Source organism: Rhinopithecus roxellana, chromosome 9 (assembly GCF_007565055.1).
Source record: "Rhinopithecus roxellana isolate Shanxi Qingling chromosome 9, ASM756505v1, whole genome shotgun sequence".
NCBI lineage: Eukaryota > Metazoa > Chordata > Mammalia > Primates > Cercopithecidae > Rhinopithecus > Rhinopithecus roxellana.
The window spans coordinates 73361113-73381226 of record NC_044557.1 but is presented as its reverse complement, the minus strand read 5'-3'; positions in this window follow the sequence as shown (position 1 = coordinate 73381226).

The window sequence follows — 20114 nt, the reverse complement described above, 5'->3', positions numbered from 1 at the left end:
CAAGCCACCAGTGACAAAGCTATATTTGGACCTATGACACAGCAGACCCAATGGTGGTATAAAAGCCTATGGCAGACAGAGAAGCTGTATGGAGCTGCTGGAGCCCCAACAGGAGAATCACAGTAGAGACCCCAGAGTTATGGAGTAAGGCCACAGCTTCTTCTGCTGACAAGTATTTTCCATTTTAAAAACAGTTCTGTCATCACTTTCCAGCAGATGTGGATCTGTAAGCAGGAATGCAATGAATTGAGTGTTGCCATTGTCTACTACAAATTCTTCTAAATGGACTGTTACCAGATATGGAGCAATGGCTGCATGAGTTATGTTGAAAGGTATAAATTTGCCCTGATAAATATATACACGTCATGGCAGCCTCTGGAATGAAACTGGAATAAGTCTGTGAAAAATAATTTGCCCTTGAAGCCTATATCTGATAAAGATAATATATGGCAAATGGAATGTAGAACTTCTTGATTTGACCTTATATTTCAGTCAATGATTGCTGTGATATATGTATACATGTATATATAAATACATATATGTAAACATGTATATATAAAAAATATATATATATACACATGCATATCCTGTACATTTCCTTGATTTAAACTCCTATGAGATGTGACTTAATTGTGTCATGACTGAGGTGAAGGAAAGATAGCATGTTTACAGGAAAAAAAGCCATTGACTTAGGAAGAGGAAAGACTGTCAATTTTCTGATTTGTGTGGGATATTAATGGTTTGACTTTCAGTATGTAAAAGCTAACTCTTTCAAGATTTCTCTGGAAGCTGGCAAGAGTTCCGGAATCAGTTATCATTTCTGTCTCACCTGGCAGAATAGTTTGGAAAAATTCAAGTCCTAGCACCTAGTTTCTTTTCTTACCTGATGTTTTTCCACCAGAACATCATATATTGTTATTTACCTTGAGTTGAGAAGTGATTTGCATTTACCCCATAAATTTGTTTATCCTTTTAACTTATGTAAAGTTTTGCACATAATTCAGAACTCTTTAAGGGAAACATTTTGTTTTTGATTGCTATTAAGAACATTAGGCCCCAGCAACACATCATTGTGTAAGAAAAAATATAAGTGCTACCTACAATAAATAGCAAAAATCAAAACAACAGCAAAGGGGGAAAAAACAAAAACAGCACAGTTCCTGCTTGTTACTGGGCTCTGGTAAAGACTGCAGCCTACTATGGAACATGATGTTACTATTTGCCCCAAACTACACATTAACTAGTATTATCAGATCTGCTGAATTATAAAATTGGACCAATATTACCAACATTTTACTATAAAATAGAAATGGCTAATAGATATTGGATCTAAGTTGACCCAGAGGCACAAAGAAACTGCATAAGCGGGTGTTCAGACTCATGTTCTCTTCTTCTGCTTTGCTGCTTCTCTCCCAACTGGTATCTTTTGCCTCACAGAGAGTTTCTGTGGCTGATTTGTTGAGAAGGAAAGAAAGGTGGGCCTGGCCTACTCATGTATCTGCATGGTATACTGGCACCAGTCAGGAGTGGATGGCTGTTTCACTTTAGTCGACTTAAGAGAGACTCCAAAAGACAGTGGTGAAAGTGCATATCATGCCAACAGGCAGAACTTTAGGTGAGACATCTGGTTGCTAACTTTCTGTGTTAAGACAAAGAGCCTGAGTTACAGATCTGCAGTGATTTGTAGGCAAGACCTAATGGGCTGGCCAGGTGGTCAGGGACTTAATGACACAAATGAAAGATTGAAGATAAGGAAGGATATGTAAATGTACCTCCTGGAATGGCTTCTTCCCCTTTCTGGAATGTTCTTGCCCATAATCTTCACATAACTAGGACTATGTTTAGGACCTCAGAGGTTCTCTTTGATGCCTGTTAACATTACCTTGTCTAATAGTTCTGTCAAATGGAAACTAGTAAAAATCTCAAGATGACAAGACAACCAACCACTTTGGTCTTACAAATAACCCTTCCAAGTAAAAATCCCTTTGCAGCCAAGGGGATTTTTTGGAACTAAAGATAGAGTAACAGGGTCAGAGAAATTAGAAACGGTAGGGACGGCACGACTACAGAGCTTTGTAGGCCATGGTGAAGAGTTATTCTAAGTGTGATGGGGAATGAGAGGAACATTTTAAGTGGAAGAGTGATGTGATTGCATTTATGTGCTTGCTAAGGGTAAAAGAAACATGAACTGGGTAGCGGAAGAAGGCAGTTTAGATCTCCTAACCAGCTACCAGAGTGGGAACTGAGCACCTATATTTTATGTAAATTAACTTCATGATCTATCTTTTCCCCTTGATTATCAACTATGAAAACTATTGGCAATATTTAATGTTTTAAATTTCAGGTGGTAGTGTAACCAAATTCATGCCAGCTTCTAATGGGAGTTTAGTCACCTGGATTGAAGATAAGAAGTTTCAAATGGGATGAAGGAAAAGAATGAGTGCTGAAGGGCAAAAGCAGTGGGCTTTAAGGGATATCTTCTAGTTTTTCTTCCAAAACCATATCCTTTTGCTCCCTGCTTTATATCTGAGGAGAGGGACCTGTGCAGATTACATCCACGGCTACAGCTGTAAGTAACAGAGTTCAAATTCATTTTATCCACCATATCTTCAGTTGCTTCCTTTGAACAAAGATGCCTTTGCTCCATCAGCTCAAGGATTGGAGACCCAATTTTGTAACGGTGGAGCAACTGCAGTGTCTAGCAGCAGTGAGAGCATCTAGTGGCAGACCTGGTAAGGTACTGTGTTGGTTTCAGGCAGTTGTGCTGGGCAGCTATGTCTGGTGATGATGGCCTGAATTATTCTTCCTGACATTTAGCCCTCAGAGCCTCCTTGGTTCCAGCCCAATTTCCCAACCTGCTTTCCAGCTTTCTATAAATTATCTGAGCTGCTATCTTTCAAATTGGATCCAATTATCCATTTTTTGTTTTAGACTACCAGATACAATTTCTATCTAGTGGATGAAGAAGCAGTGTCAATAAACACATAAGCCAAAAAAACATTAGAAAATGACAATTGTGTATAGAAGATTGAAACAGGGTTATTGAGAGGTTGTTTTATGTTTGTTGTTCTGGGAAGACCTCAGTGTGGAGATGACATTTTAGATGAGATCTGAAAGACAGGAAGGAACCAACTGCATGAAGATTATGGGGAAGAAGGTTTCACAAGGAGGAAGTACCTACTGCCAAAGCCCCAAGGTGGGAAACAAATCAGCATGTTTATGGAACTAAAGATAGAGTAACAGGGTCAGAGAAATTAGAAACGGTAGGGACGGCACGACTACAGAGCTTTGTAGGCCATGGTGAAGAGTTATTCTAAGTGTGATGGGGAATGAGAGGAACATTTTAAGTGGAAGAGTGATGTGATTGCATTTATGTGTTCTTCCCCTCTGTTCTTCCTGGCTATCACAGCTCTGCTAAGAGGTATCTCTCCTTAACTACAGTTCTTGTGGAGCAACCCCTCCTCACAGCTCCTCACGGTTCTAACTCTCATGGAGCTCTGGATGCGTAACTTTTCCTCTTCCTCTTTCAGGCCTAGGAGAGAGAACAGTTTTCTGCTGTTGCCAGTCTTTGGGAGTCTTAATATCATTTGTGGATTCCCTTGAACCTGCCTGCTCCTCTATGAATAATTCCTTCATTAAAGTTTATTAAAGCCTTCTGTGTAGTATCCATTAGACACTACTAGATAATTGATAGAAAGTGGGAGAACAGGTTGGAATATTGGGTTGGTACCAAGGAGGCTCTGAGGGCTAAAAATCAGGAAGAATAAGCCAGGTCATCATTACCAGACACGGTGCAATCACATCCTGTAAATGCAACATGATGTGATTGCATTTACCTGGCTTGGGCTACTGTGTAGAGACTGGATTGGAAGCAGGTGGGAGTGGAAACAAGGAGACTATATGAATTAGGGTCATGATCTAATGAACATTACTCAGAAGGCTTTAATAAATTTTAATGAAGAATTATTACAGAGGAGTAGGCAGGTTCAAGGGAACCCACAAATGATATTGAGGCTCCCAAAGACTGACAACAGCAGAAAGCTGTTATGTCTCCTAGGCCTGAAGGAGGAAGGGGGTGAAATTACACATCCAGAGCCCCATGAGAGTTAGAACTGTGAGGAGGGGTTGCCCTGCAAGGAATGTAGTTAGGGAGAGACATACCTCTTGCCAGAGCTGTGGTGCCTGGGAAGAACGGAGAGGGGAAGAAACATCTTGACTTTTATTCTTCACTTATTGACTGTATTAGTCTATTCTTACACTGCTGTGAAGAAATACTCACGACTGAGTAATTTATAAAGGAAAGAGGTTTAATCGACTCACAGTTCTGTATTGCTGCAGAAACCTCAGGAGATTTACGATCATGGTGGCAAGCAAAGGAGAAGTAGGCACCTTCTTCACAGGCAGTAGGACAGAGTGAGTGCAAGCAGGGGAAATGCCAGATGCTTGTAAAATCATCAAATCTCATGAGACTCATTCACTATCTTGAGAACAGCATGGGCGAAACTGCCCCCAAGATCCAATTCCCTCTACCTGGTCCTGCCCTTAGTACTTGAGAATTATGGGGATTACAATTCAAGATGAGATTTTGGGTGGGGACACAACCAAACCACATCACTGACTTCCTGCTGGTGCCTCCTTTCAGCCACACTGACCCAGAATCTGACCAGCAAAGGAGTCTGGATGAGGCAGCCTGTAAAGTCAGACTTCTGGGACACAGAGAAGGACACACAAAAGATTGAGACTGGATCTGAAGGAGGTAGTGGGGATAATAAACAGAAAATAACTAGCACAGGGACCAGTTAGAGTTTGTTGCAGCAGTCTAAAATAGAATGACAGTAGCTTTTTTCTCTTAGGGCCTTCTAATTAGTGACAATAAAGAGAAGTAGACAAATTAAAAATATTACCTGGAGATAGAAACAATGGGACTTACTCACTGATTAGATATGAGGGTGCTGAGGGAAAGAAAGGAATAAAAAATGATTAACCAATACTGTGTTACTATGAAATATGAGCCCACTAGGGAACACTTCGTGGGCTAGCTAAACATTTTCCATAGCAATGGGCATTCCAGGGGTTTTCAGAATGCAATTGCTTAAATTAGAGACACTGAATATCCAATAAGAATCTCTTAGAAAGAGCATTAGCTCATGTGGCAAAGCAGGGTAGTACAGCTCCTTCCTCAGAGGATTTAAAGATGATGCTGAGATTTTTAGCTCAAACCGGAGTATTAGATTTAACACATTTCATCATAATTGTATGAATATGTTTCTCTTACTAGCTGATTAAGGGCAGACACTAAGTCTCATTTATTATTTTCTGTCTAGTTCTTAACCCACAGTTAGGGAACATAAAGTGGGAATGGAATAAATGCTAAATAAATGATCCCATGTTTAATTCAAATAACAACAACAACCATAATAAGAACAACTATCCCTATCTAGCAGTAAATGCAAGTAGTAAAAACCTTCTAAATATCACTTTCTCTTTTTCTTATTTATATTTTCTCCTTTTTCATTACTTCTATCTGTGTAAATCTTTTTTAGGTGTAAACATGATTGAATGTGGTAGAAGAGAAGAAAATTAGATATTAGATGTAGGAGTAGGAGTTTGTTTTTCCTTCTACAGAACTTTTTTTGTTTTGCTAGTATGCTTTCTTCTTTTGACAGAATACGATAAAAGGCAATAAAGATGGGGAGGAGGGAGAAAAGAGCAGTGAAGTGGAAGTTTAATCTGAGGGTATAGAGAGGAGCAAAATGAAGATGGGAAAAACCTGGGACAAAGAGCTGAGATGAGAATAAAAGCAACCCAAGAGGATGCGAGGGCCTGCCAAAGTTAGGTTATGCAAACCTTCTCTTCCTGTCTTTCACTTCCCATGAGCCTGTTCCTTTTGCTGCTGACATACATACATATACACCCTCAAAACACAATTTGAACATGATTTCCTTAATGGAAAAAGAGACTCGGGCTCATACAGGTAGCATAATCTGGATGAAATGACTAAGTCAGAACTAGCGGCCTTTCAATTTTGGTTTCATAGCTTCAATTTAAATGCTCCTGCAGAGAATAACTCTTGAAAAAAAAAAAAGAAAAGAAAAGAAAAGAAAAGAAAAACCACCTGAAACAGAAACTTACCAGAAGAAAACAAAAGAAATAAACTACTGAATAACCTTTCAAAAGCATCTTTGAAAAGTGAGAACATGTAATGCCTCCCTAATTCATTAATTTGGGCAAAAGCTCTGGATAAACTTACATCAATTATTGCAAGGCATTCTCTATTCTTACTGCATTTTAAAAACAAAGTCTTCCCCTAAAAGTTATGAATTATACAAAAGCTTTAGGAGGAATTTTAGTACTCCTTTACTCAAAGTAAATGGCGGTAAATTTCCTTTTATTCTTAGCTCTTAGTTGTATTTATTTATAAGTCATTGTGATCACGTATACTCATATTTATAATACACTAATTGTTTTTAAATGGGATTTTTATTCTGATTTTAAAACAATACATCCTCATTGGAGAATATTTGGAAATGTAGCATACAAAGTAAGTCATATTACCATTGTTCCATTTTGATATAAACTCTAGGTATTATTATATATAAAATAAATTTTAAGATATTATTTTATATATAATAAAATTAACAAATTCAAGTATATTAATTCAGTATATTTTGTCAAATGTATAGTCATGTAGTTACCACCACCACAATCTTGATATAGAACATTTCTATCACCTAAAAATTTCCCTTTTTCCCCTTTGTAATCAATCCCTTGCCCCTACTTCTACCCCCTGGCAACCACTGATCTGCTTTTTGTCACTTTTGTTTTGCCTTTTCTAGAATTTCAAATAATCAGAATCAGATATAGTCTTTTGTGTCCAGCTTCTTTCACTTAACGTAATACTTTTGAGGTATTGATATTGTTACATGTATTAGTCGTTAGTTCCTGTTTTATTGTTCAGTAGTATTTGCATTGTATGGTCATACCACCGTTTGTTAATTCACTTATCAGTTGATGGACATTTGAGTTATTTTCAGTTTTCTTTTGCTGTTATGAATAAAGTTGCTATGAACCTATGTATATAAATAAATAAATAAATAAATAAATAAATAAATAAACAAACAAATGCTCTTGCTGTGCTTCGTGAGGTCTAAATATAGTCAAGATGTGTGTTGCATAGCTTCTCAGTTATTAAGTTTAGATTTGTTCCCACGAAGCTATGTTACCAGCTTCCTCCCTGGGTACTCTGTAGAGAGATGTATTTAGTGTATGGGGGAGCGGAGAGAGACATGCAAGATGTGGAGGTATGACGGTCATATACAACTTGAACTCCTATGAACCACAACCAGGGAGAAATCCTTTTTCTCCCACAAGTGTTTATTTCTTCCACTATAAAAAATAAAAGCAAAAAGGATACTTACAATTCATGTAATAATGCTAGTGGCCATATTGTTTGGCATTCAGTTGTTGTGGAAAAAATAAATTATTCTAGCTATGTAGCAAACCCACTCTAGCTAATTTATATAAGAAGGTATTTATTCTAGGTTATTAAATGGCTTATGAAATTGTTGGGTGGGACGAAGCAACAAATTCTACGTTGAGCTTTCAGGAATGAATCCCAAAGCCACATGCAAAATTGGACCTTTAAAAATGTTGCTGCCGAACTAAAAACCAAACACTGCATGTTTTCACTTATAAGTGGGAGCTGAACGACGAGAACACATGAACACATGGAGACAAACAACACACAATGAGGCCTGTCGGTGGAATGGTGGGGGAAGGGAGGCCATTAGGAAGACTAGCTAATGGATTCTGGGCTTCCTACCTAGACGATGGGATGATCTGGGCAGCAAACACCATGGCATGCATTTACTTATGTAACAAACCTGCATATCCTGCACATGTATCCCTGAACTTATAATAAAACTTGTGGGAAAAAAATTAAAGAAAAAACTCCGTATAATTCATTAACTATAAAAGAGAACTAAAAATAATTGCACAAATAGTGTCTATCTTGATGTGTAAGTGCTCAGGTAAAATGACGATGGAAGACGTAATGAAGTCACCCAATGAGCAATCTACTTATAGAATCCGCATGAATGGGACAGGTAAAAGGCCCACCTACGAAGATGTGTTGTTTCATAATTCAAATATCAAGAGTGGCCTTACCATCCATGTCACAGTGTCCCAAAATGGTGGGCAACTTGGTAAAATTCCCAGCAAAACAAAGTACAATCTTTGCCCAGTTTACTAGATAATTGCATCCCTGGAAAAATCAACATGTCTTAACACCACCCCGAAATATCTCATGTTTATATGTGAAATGGAGTTATGTTATACTGATGATTGGAAGCAGATTTTTTTGTCTATGTGAATGCCCAGAGGACAATAAACAGGGTGAGAAATGGGGACATGACTTCATTGTTCAAGACCATCTTCTGCATTGCAGGACACTTGTCACCTTCTCCTGAGCCCACTAAATGCCAGTGGCCTCCCCACACGCCATCACTGTGACAACTAAAAACCCTCATGCCAATATCCAGATTGCCTCACCTCCATGAGTCTAGACCGTGGAGTTACCTCCAAAAGAACCAAAACAAGAAATAGTTAAAAGAGGTTGCCTCTGGAAAGGAGGCCACCGTCTAGGAGGGAGGGCTGAGGGACTCTTGTTTTTTATCATGTTTTTTAGCACTTGTGTTCTTTTTAATTTTTACCAAGTGTATGCGTTACATATACATATAAATTTTATTCAAAAGCTAGCAGAATGTGAGAAATAACTAAGATCAGAGCAGAACTGAAGGAGATAGAGACACAAAAAAACCCCCAAAAAATCAATGAATCCAGGAGGTGATTTTTTGAAAAGATCAACAAAATTGATAGAACGCTAGCAAGACTAATAAAGGAGAAAAGAGAAAAGAATCAAATAGATGCAATAAAAAATGATAAAGGGAATATCACCACCAACCCCACAGAAATGCAAACTACTATCAGAGAATACTATAAACACCTCTATGCAAACAAACTAGAAAACCTAGAAGAAATGGATAATTTCCTGGACACTTACACTCTCCCAAGACTAAACCATGAAGAAATTGAATCCCTGAATAGACCAATAGCAGGCTCTGAAATTGAGGCAATAATTAATAGCTTACCAACCAAAAAAATCCAGGACCAGATTCACAGTCGAATTCTACCAGAGGTATAAGGAGGAGCTGGTACCATTCCTTCTGAAACTATTCCAATCAATAGTAAAAGAGGGAATCCTCCCTAACTCATTTTATGAGGCCAACATCATCCTGATACTAAAGCCTGGCAGAGAAACAATAAAAACGAGAATTTAGACCAATATCCCTGATGAACATCGATGCAAAAATCCTCAGTAAAATACTGGCAAACCGAATCCAGCAGCACATCAAAAAGCTTATCCACATGATCAAGTGGGATTCATCCCTGGGATGCAAGGCTGGTTCAACACTCACAAATCAATAAACGTAATCCAGCATATAAACAGAACTAAAGACAAAAACCACATGATTATCTCAATAGATGCAGAAAAGGCCTTTGACGAAATTCAACAGCCCTTCATGCTAAAAACGCTCAATAAATTCGGTATTGATGGAACGTATCTCAAAATAATAAGAGCTATTTATGACAAACCCACGGCCAATATCATACTGAATGGGCAAAAACTGGAAGCATTCCCTTTGAAAACTGGCACAAGACAGGGATGCCCTCTCTCACCACTCCTATTCAACATAGTGTTGGAAGTTCTGGCTAGGGCAATCAGGCAAGAGAAAGAAATCAAGGGTATTCAGTTAGGAAAAGAAGAAGTCAAATTGTCCCTGTTTGCAGATGACATGATTGTATATTTAGAAAACCCCATTGTCTCAGCCCAAAATCTCCTTAAGCTGATAAACAACTTCAGCAAAGTCTCAGGATACAAAATCAATGTGCAAAAATCACAAGCATTCTTATACACCAGTAACAGACAAACAGAGAGCCAAATCATGAATGAACTCCCATTCACAATAGCTTCAAAGAGAATGAAATACCTAGGAATCCAACTTACAAGGGATGCAAAGGACCTCTTCAAGGAGAACTACAAACCACTGCTCGGTGAAATAAAAGAGGACACAAACAAATGGAAGAACATACCATGCTCATGGATAGGAGGAATCAATATCGTGAAAATGGCCGTACTGCCCAAGGTAATTTATAGATTCAATGCCATCTCCATTAAGCCACCAATGACTTTCTCCACAGAATTGGAAAAAAATTGCTTTAAAGTTCATTTGGAACCAAAAAAGACTCCGCATTGCCAAGACAATCCTAAGCCAAAAAAACAAAGCTGGAGGCATCATGCTATCTGACTTCAAACTATACTACAAGGCTACAGTAACCAAAACAGCATGGTACTGGTACCAAAACAGAGATATAGATCAGTGGAACAGAACAGAGCCCTCAGAAATAATACTACACATCTACAGCCATCTGATCTTTGACAAACCTGAGAAAAACAAGAAATGGGGAAAGGATTCCCTATTTAATAAATGGTGCTGGGAAAATTGGCTAGCCACAAGTAGAAAGCTGAAACTGGATCCTTTCCTTACTCCTTATACGAAAATTAATTCAAGAGGGATTAAAGACTTAAATGTTAGGCCTAAAACCATAAAAACCCTAGAAGAAAACCTAGATAATACCATTCAGGACATAGGCATGGGCAAGACTTCATGTCTAAAACACCAAAAGCAATGGCAACAAAAGCCAAAATTGACAAATGGGATCTAATTAAACTAAAGAGCTTCTGCACAGCAAAAGAAACTACCATTAGAGTGAACAGGCAACCTACAGAATGGGAGAAAAGTTTTGCAATCTACTCATCTGACAAAGGGCTAATATCCAGAACCTATAAAGAACTCAATCAAATTTACAAGAAAAAAACAAACAACCCCATCAAAAAGTGGGCAAAGGATATGAACAGACACTTCTCAAAAGAAGACATTCATATAGCCAACAGATACATGAAAAAATGCTCATCATCACTCGCCATCAGAGAAATGCAAATCAAAACCACAATGAGATACCATCTCACACCAGTTAGAATGGTAATCATTAAAAAATCAGTAAACAACAGGTGCTGGAGAGGATGTGGAGAAATAGGAACACTTTTACACTGTTGGTGGGATTGTAAACTAGTTCAACCATTGTGGAAAACAGTGTGGTGATTCCTCAAGGATCTAGAACTAGAAATACCATTTGACCCAGCCATCCCATTACTGGGTATATACCCAAAGGATTATAAATCATGCTGCTATAAAGACACATGCACACGTATGTTTATTGCAGCACTATTCACAATAGCAAAGACTTGGAATCAACCCAAATGTCCATCAGTGACAGATTGGATTAAGAAAATGTGGCACATATACACCATGGAATACTATGCAGCCATAAAAAAGGATGAGTTTGTGTCCTTTGTAGGGACATGGATGCAGCTGGAAACCATCATTCTCAGCAAACTATCACAACAACAGAAAACCAAACACCGCATGTTCTAACTCTTGGGTGGGAATTGAACAATGAGATCACTTGGACACAGGAAGAGGAACATCACACACCGGGGCCTATTGTGGGGGAAGCAGGGGGATAGCATTAGGAGATATACCTAATGTAAATGATGAGTTAATGGGTGCAGCACACCAACATGGCACATGTATACATATGTAACAAACCTGAACGTTGTGCACATGTACCCTAGAACTTAAAGTATAATAATAATTAAAAAAAAAAAAAAATGAAGAAAATGTTGCTGCCTTTCCTATGGTCAGGAAGTTATTGGCTTCATCCCAAATTACCATTGCCACAATCAGGCTGCCACTACAGTCAGGAAGCTGTTGCTACTGCTGCCAGAGTTAGAGCCATACCGCCTCTTATCATCTGTATCTGTACCTGTGAAATGGATGTGCAATATGTTGCCTTTCAACGTGCATGAAGGTAGTGACTGGACAATGAGACCTTTTCTAACACTGCCAATGAAAATACAAACATCTCCACAATCTTAGTTGATCGTGTAAACAAAGGCAACAGCAAAGCAAAGGAGGAGACTGGCATCCTCCTTTCGCCTTCTGAATTTTAGAAAAGTTCATCTTATTTCCAAAACTAAATCATGCTCAGGTCTTGGCAATGATTTCTTGGATTGGAATTATATCATCATCTCTACTGGGTCTCCTGCTTTCCAGTTACAGGTCTTGGACCTCTCAGCTTTATAAGTGTGAACCAATTTCTTATAGTAAATACACACACACACATTTCTTATATACTACTATAAATTATATTATAAGAATATATATTATATATAATATATTATATTGTGTATATTATATTATGAGGATGTATATTATGTTATGAGGATGAGCTCAGGGATTTGAATTCCCACATCAAGCACTACATTGATAACCTGAAAATTTCTGTTTATGTACTGCATATATATATATATTGCATATATTATGTATAATACATATGCAATATATTATATATGCAAGTGTGTGTGTTCTGTTTCTCTGCAGTACTATTGGTCTGTTTCTCTGGAGAACCCTGACTAATGCAGATTTTGGATCTGAGAGTGGTTCCACAGATACAGAATTTTAAGGATGAGTTTTCAGAATTGTTTCTTGGGTTTCTGAAGTTGGCTCTCTGATCTGAATAGATTTAACAATGCCAATGACTATTTCCAGTAGTGAAGGGAGCACCGATAGTCCATGTCATGATATGGCAATCGAGATATGTAAAATACCTGCATTAGATATTCTGAATCAACCACTTATAACAAACAAGGTACTGAGTGATTATGTATATAATACTTTTGAACATCTTTTGAAATCTAAGATAATTACATTGTGTGATTATAATATCATGTAATATTACAGTGAGGTTGACTGGTTGCTACTAACATCAATGAATGAAGTGATGGAAGAAGAGGATAAGCTCAGGGATTTGAATTCCCACCTCAAGCACTACATTGATAACCTGAAATTTTCTGTTTATGTAGTAAAGGAGACCATTATCTCTTGTAGCCACAGTGGTGGTTGCTGAAAATCAAATGCAGAATCTCACCATGTGATTGGCTGAATTACAACACAATTTAAATTCTCAGGCTGAAAGAGTGTCTACTGTTAAAGTGATCACATTGACTGGGGGAGAAGGGGTATCTTGTACATTGGAATGGAAATGTGTAGGAAGACTCTGATGATGCTGAGGACATTAAGCCTCAAAATTCTTTTTTTCTCTAAACTAGATGTAAAACTTTATTTTTGATAGATAAATTGATATCCGCCAACTGCCCTGTAATATATCAATAAAATAAATGAATTATTGGAGGGATAGATAGTGATAATGCAAGTATAGTATAAGATTAATGACAACATACGCCTCTAAATTCTTTATTTTCTTTTTCTCCTCTTTTTGAAACCAGGTCTCACTCTGTTGCCCAGGCTGGAGTGTAGTGGCATGATCTCAGCTCACTGCAACTTCTCCATCTCCTGGGTTTGAGTGATTCTCATGCCTCAGCTTCTTGAGTAGCCGGGACTACAGGCACCGGCCACCATGCCCAGCTAATTTTTGTATTTTTAGTAAAGGCAGTGTTTTGCCGTGCTGGCCAGGCTGGTCTCGAACTCCTGACCTCAGAGGCGATCCATCCACCTTGGCCTCCCAAAGTGCTGGGATTACAGGTGTGAGCCACCGTGCCCAGCACATAAGCCCCTAAATTCTGATGAGTCTTCTTTGCCAGTAAAAGAGATCCCCTCAACCTCAGCAGAGATGGCCTTTTCACGCTCAGTAGAATCAGCCTCCCCACCCTCAGTAGTGGTGGCTTACCCTTTACATATGGAGATTATTACAATTCAAGGTGAGATTTGGGTGGGGACACAGCCAAACCATATCGGGGAGTAATTAGGTTCCGGTTTGACAGGGGCCAAGTAGCAATACTCAACTATCAAAGGCAAGGTGGATGTGGTTACTGCATTGAACCGCAGAGTCAAAGTAGCAATTGGAATAATTTGACTTGCAGACCTATGGCATTGGCTAGTTGATCATGGTGTTCCTAGAAGTGAAATAGATAAGAAACCTCTAAAATTCTTGCTTGATCTGTATAAACAGAAAAGTTCTAGTCCAAGTGAAAAAAAGTCTAACCTGAATGATAACAACAAAGCCATAATCACTCAATTAATTTCCAGACTTGAGCCAGTTTACAGACCCTAAACTCCTTCAATGAAGGGGAGGTCCCTTTGAGGAAGGGCCCCAGTACACCACCAAAAATGTATACTGTTAATCTTTCTTCCAACTTTCTACAAAGGCACCTATAGCCTTTTAACTGTGCAATGGGGAAAAGGAAATAATCAGAACTCTTGGGGACTGCTGAACACTGGGTCTGAGCTGACACTAATTTCAAGGGATTCAAAACATTACTGTGCTCCACCAGAGTCAGGGCTTAGATCTGTCCCACAGTAGGCCAGTGGGTCTCTGAACCCATCCTGTGTTTTATTTTTTCAGTTCTGGAATGCATAAGTTAAACTGACATGTTAAACAGCTGGTAGAATTCCCATCTTGGTTCCCTGACCTGTGGGGTGAGGACTATTATGGTGGGAAAGGCCAAGTGGAAGCCACTAGAACTGCCACTATGTAGCAAGAATGTAAACCTAAAGCAATGCCACTTTCCCGGAGCGATTGCAGAGATTAGTCCCACCATCAAGGACTTGAGGGATAAATAGGTGGTGATTCCCATAACATCCCATTCAACTCAACTCTTGGTCTGTGTAGAATACAGACATAACTTGGAGAATGACAGTGAATTATTACAGGCTTAACAAGATGGTGACTCCAATTGCAGCTACCGCACCAAATGTGGTTTCATTGCTTAAGAAAATTAACACATCCACACCAGGTCCTAGGGGATAAATTTTTGCGTCTGCATTCCCCCAACCCCCACTATAACCAAAAAGGAAACACGACACCTACTAAACTTCTTTGGATTTTGGGGGCAACATGTTTCTTGTTTGGGCGTGTTACTGTAGCCCATTTACTAAGTGACCCAAAAAGCTGCTAGTTTTGAGTGGGTTCCAGAACAAGACAACACCCTGCAACAGGTTCAGGCTGCTGTGCAAGTTGCTCTGCCACTGGGTCTATCTAATCCTGCAGATCCAATGGTGCTTGAAGTGTCAGTGGCAGATAGGAATGCACTTTGGAGTCTTTGGAAGGCTCTAAGATTTTGGAGCAAAGCCCTGCCATCTTCTGCAGATAACCACTTTTGAGAAAAAGCGGTTGGTTTAATACTGGACCTTAGTAGAGTCTGAACACTTAAACATGGGCCATGAAGTTACCATGAAAACTAAGCTACTCATCATCATGAACTGGGTGTTATCTTACCCACAAAACCATGAAGTTGAGCATGCACAGGAGTACTCCATTGTCAAGTGGAAGTAGCATATCCATGATCAGGCCCAAGCAGGCCCTGAGGGCACAAAAAAGTTACATGAGGAAGTGGCCCCCACTTCTGCTACATTGCCTTCTCTCTGTACCTTTGGGCCCATGGAGATTTCCCTATCATCTGTCGACAGAAGAAGAGAATACTTGGGCCTGATTTACAGATGATTCCGGAAAATACACGGGCATCCCTGAAGGACATTGGTGGAAGAAACCAGTGGGCAGAACTTTGAACAACACATTTGGTTGTTAACTTTGCTTGGAAGAGGAAATGGCCAAATGCGTATGTGCAATTATATATGGCCTGTGCCCAATGATTTTGTTGGATGGTCAGGGACTTGTAAAGAACATGATTGGAAAATTGATGACAAAGAAATCTGGGGAAGAGGTGTGTGTATAGATCTTTCTAAATGAGCAAAAAACATGAAGATATTTGTGTTTTGTGTGAATGCTTACCAAAGGGTGACCTCGGCAGGGGAGGATTCTAATAATCAACTGGATAGGATGACCTGTTTTATGGATACCAGCAGCTTCTTTCTCCAGCCACCTCTGTCATCGCCAGTGGGCTCATGAACAAAGTGGCCATGTGGCAGGGATGGAAGTTATGCATGGGCTTAGTAACATAGACTTCCATTAACCTGGAATGATATGGCTACAACCACCGCTGAATGTCCAATATGCCAGCAGTGGAGATCCATAGTAAGTCACTGATAAGGTACCAGTTCCCAGAATGATCACCTAGCTACTTGATGGCAGATTTGTTACATTAGGACTGCTTTCATTATGGAAGGGGTAGCATTTTGTTACTAGAATAGACACTTTGGATATAGATTTGCCTTCCTTATAAGCATTAAGTCTGCCAAAACTATCATCAATGGGCTTACATAATGCCTTATTCATTATTCTTTCTTCCTTCTTTCTCTCTTTTATGCTTTGCTTCCCTTTTAAACATGAGTTCCAATTTCAAATCATCTCTTTGTGAATGCATATGACTGTACGCCTTCAGAAAAATCCAGATGACCTCTTGAATGCTTTACTGCTTAGAAATTTCTGCTGCCAGATACTGTAAGTCATCTCTCTCAAGTTCAAAGTTATATAGATCTCTAAGGCAGGGACAAAATGTGCCAGTGTCTCTCCTAAAGCACAGCATAAGTGACCTTTACTCCAGTTCCCAGTAGGTTCCTCATCTCTGAGACCACCTCAGCCTGGACCTCATTGTCTGCATCACTATCAGCATTCAGCAAGTCTCCAAGAAGTTCCAAACTTTCTCAAATTCTCCTGTCTTTTTCTGAGCCCTCCAAACAGTTCCAAAGTCGTCTGTTACCCAGTTCCAAAGTCCCTTCCATATTTTCATGTTATCTTTATAGCAGTACCCCACTCTGCTGGTACCAATTTCCTGTATTATTCCATTTTCACACTGCTATAAAGACATAACTGAAACTTAGTAATATATAAATAAAAAAGGTTTAATTGACTCACAGCTCCGCATGGCTCAGAAAACAATCATAGAGGAAGGCAAAGGAGAAGCAAACACCTACCTCACAAGGTGGCGAGAGAGAGAGTGAAGGGGAAGTGCCACACTTTTAAACCATCAACTCTCATGAGAGCTCCCTCACTACCGTGAGAACGGCATATTTGATATCTTTTGAAGTGGCAGATGTTTAAATGTTTGATTTTTCTACATAAAATTGAAAAAATCCTCTAATTTTTCTACAAAATATCTGCACCTATAAAAATAAGATATCAGATGCAATTGTAAATTGAAAGCTTGAACTGCCAATGTAAGAGCATGCTACATTGTTATCACTGTTAGTTGATATAACAAAGGAATAAAAATGTTATTTTATTATCTTTGTAAACTGAATTGAGATAAATACTGTGTTTGGGGACAACTATTTATTAAGTGTCAACCAGGCATTGTGCTTATCATTGGAGAGGAAGAGCTTAAAAGTCACCGTTTCTACCCTCAAAAAGTTTTCATTCTGGAAGGGGAGACAGACATGAAACCATCCAGATGAAATTCCTCTATTTTAAACATTTCTGCAAGGCTATGTGGCTACTTTGAATGCTTTTTGCACACTTACTTTGCCGTCATTGTGCCTTTTTCTCAATATCTTGATTGCAAGTGATTCAATCTCATTGATCTAATTTTCAGTCCTAGGTTGATGGTTCAAAGAAGGAAAGGTTGCTAGAGGTTTGACTTCACAGTTCTTAGTGCTGTGAGATGATTTCCTGACTTGTGTCAGGGTACTCCCCAGGGTTGTCACTTAAGGGTAGATTCAGAACTTTCCTTTGGCTGCACTCAGGCTGTGTTTGGTGTCAGGGGCTGGACACAGGGAGTACTGGAGAATAACAGAAGCATATTGTAAGTGTGGGGCTCAGATCTCGAGGAAGTTTGTGTGCATGTGCAAATGAATATTTCTTGAACATTTCACCTTGGTTGCTTGGTTTCAATCTACTCGTAACTGTCTCTCAGCTACAAAATCAAATTTACTTATAAACTGCTATTTGAAACTACTGGATTGACTCATTTGTTTATGAAAATCATAGCAATAACAACTACTCTTATGTGTTTCCTGTATGCCAGGCATTTTAAAGGCATTATTTTAGTCCTCTCAATAACCCTATTAAGACATGATTCTTTACCTGGGGAAAGTGAGGAGGGAAGGGTTTGGCCATTTGTTTCTGTTAATAAAGTTACAAATCTGCAGAGGCAAGAATTTGTGTACATAAAACATGCTTGCTCATGGATACCCACTAAATATACATAGTTTTAAATGATGTCCCTTCTTGAATATTTTTAGTTTTATACTTATTTTTAATTTAGTAATTAATTTTTAATAAATTTTATTTTTAAGAAATTTTATATTTACAGAAAACATTCAGAGTAGAGAGAATACCTATAATCCCATACCGGGTTTTTTTTATTATTATCGTCTTACCATTAAGATGGTACATTTGTTGCAATTAGCCAACATTGATGCATTATTATGAATTAAAGCCAATACTTTATTTAGATCTTCTTAGTTTTTACCTAATATCCTCTTTTGTTTGGGGATCCCATTTTAAATACCAAATCACACTTAATCATCACACTTCTTAGTTTTCTATTGGCTGTGACAATTTCTCAAACTTTCCCTTTTTTTCTTTCTTTTTTTTTTTACAATTAGATATATTTTACTTGCTATGTAACATATATAAAAATAAAATTAACATGTAATTTCTATTTACTTATTTAAGCATTATTGGGGTAAAATTTAGATACAAAAATGCACACCATATTTAATGTATACATTTTGATGATTTTGGACAAATATATACACCCATAATACCATCACCACAATCAAGGTATGTGCTTACATTGATTAACTATGGTACGTGCACATAAACCTATCATCTCCAAAATGTCCTTATGCTCTTTTGTGTGTTTGTGCTTGTGGTATGAACATTTAACGAGCTTTATCCTCTTAAAGTGCACAATACCAAAGTGTTGACTATTAGTATTATGGTGTGTGGCAGAGTACCAGAAATTATTCATTGTGCATAACTGAAACTTTGTACTCACTGATCAACAATTGGCTTTCCTGGTTTTTAATGACCTCGACAGTTCTGAGGACAATTGGTAGTGTTTTGTAGGATGCCCTTCCACTGAGATTTGTCTGATGTCTTTATTACACTAGGTAGTTAATTTTTAATTGTTATTTTTAATTTTTAAACATTAAGGAAATGCAGAGATGCAATTTCTGAAAGATTTCAATATTAATATTTTAAATGAAACTGTTAAAATGCTCTCTTAATTGTATCTAATCCAATCTAAATACCCTAGCGATTTGATAGCCATCACCATTCATTTTAAAAATACAACAAACTTTTTTAATTGTAAGAAATTGAACATCATGTACTCCTTGAGTTCTACATTTTATTCTACTTTCCCCATAGAGTTTTATGTTAAGAAAACATATTTTTATCTTTAAAATTATTTTATTGATTCCCCTATCACACTTGTTTTTAACAAAGCTATGTTTATAAATTTAAATTAAAATGTTTTATTGGCCGGGCGCGGTGGCTCAAGCCTGTAATCCCAGCACTTTGGGAGGCCGAGACGGGCGGATCACGAGGTCAGGAGATCGAGACCATCCTGGCTAACACGGTGAAACCCCGTCTCTACTAAAAAAATACAAAAAAATTAGCCGGGCGAGGTGGCGGGCGCCTGTAGTCCCAGCTACTCGGGAGGCTGAGGCAGGAGAATGGCGTGAACCCGGGAGGCGGAGCTTGCAGTGAGCTGAGATCCGGCCACAGCACTCCAGCCTGGGCGGCAGAGTGAGACTCCGTCTCAAAAAAAAAAAAAAATAATAAAATAAAATAAAATGTTTTATTATATTAAAACATACGTGCGGAACCATATTATCATTGCATTATGAGTATGCAATTTGATTAAAATAATATGATAATTATTAAACAAAGGTAATTTAAGTACTTACTGAGATGAGTGGCACCTTTTTTCAATTAGTTAATGCAACTCTAGATGAATGTTACTCATTGCTTCAGTGAGATAGGGGAGGTTCAGCATCAATTCACATAGATAAATAGATGGGAATAGAATGGATTTTGTTATACTGATTTTCCTTAATTTTCTGAAC